At 39.0% G+C, this 1,098-nt stretch overlaps 1 protein-coding gene across 3 annotated transcripts in view; it reads left to right on the forward strand.

The window, feature by feature from the left end:
• The window catches only part of LOC136797121 (uncharacterized), a 14,970-nt gene that overhangs the window by 8,067 nt on the left and 5,805 nt on the right, over nucleotides 1–1,098 (forward strand). The window lies entirely within an intron of this gene.

Here is a 1,098-nt window from a genome sequence, read left to right on the forward strand (position 1 = left end):
ACACAGGTGAATAGTCCTTGCTGTAGTTATAAATCATTACAATCTGGAGATTTGAAAAACCAAAAATATATAATGGCTTGTCATACTGATGAGAAATTTAACATTTAAAGACCATGCCTGTTAGGAGCACATTGTCTTGTGGACCTAAGGGGGCGTATAAGACTGCTTCAGTGGTTCCAACCTGGGACTGACCAAAACATGCTATTTTGGTTCCACTGCCCTAAACATTATTTTCAGCTATTTGACTCAATAAACACACGATATTAAAAAAATTCAATTAATTAATGAAGCAGGCGTTTGCGTCCTCTTGAGGTCCCATGAGGAAGTTACTAGTGGGCATATATGCCCGCTGAAGTGTTTTGTTTAGGAAAATGATTTGGGTTGGTCACCACTCGGTAGAGGGTGGGGGATTTCTGGGAATAAAAGGAACAGCCTATACAGTGTCTGTGAACTACAGACGCCAAGAGGATGTGGTGGGGAAAGGGTCTCACTCATTTACCAACTTGTAGCCCACCTGTTCATGTGTCTCTGTTCTCTGTTTTTATTTTGTCTCAGAATGTGTTTTTGCGTCCGAATCTTCTTGTTCGATTGGCACTTACAAACAAGTCTCTAGTGAGTCTAGTGATAGTCAAGACTTCCTCACTATGTTACTTAATAGATAAGTTATATTCCTCAGACAATCTCTCCGATAATCCGAATTATGATGAAGATGAGGACAATTCGTTATCCGAATCGTTGGTCCTCAAACATAATGCAGTCGTTTTACCCATTCCTCAAGAGGAGGAAGTGGTTACTGTGAGTGAAACGTGATACTCCTCTCGTCCTACAAAAGGTATTTAACTAAAGGTATCGTCAAGGGTACCAGAGGATTTGAGAGTCATTTATGTTGGGGCGGTCTCCTTTTCAAATTTTTTCCCAACTTGTAGATAAAGAAATTTTTACCATGATGGTTGAAGAGACCAATAGATATGCTGATCAAACACTAAACGATTCAGCGACAAATGAACAATTTAAATGGTTCCCAACAAATTTTATTGAAATTAAAAACTTTTTAGGAATTATTTGTGACCTGAAACTTGTGAAGATGCCCACACTGAG

This window comes from Halyomorpha halys, unplaced genomic scaffold (assembly GCF_000696795.3).
Source record: "Halyomorpha halys isolate HHAL.00 unplaced genomic scaffold, Hhal_1.1 Scaffold2717.1, whole genome shotgun sequence".
NCBI lineage: Eukaryota > Metazoa > Arthropoda > Insecta > Hemiptera > Pentatomidae > Halyomorpha > Halyomorpha halys.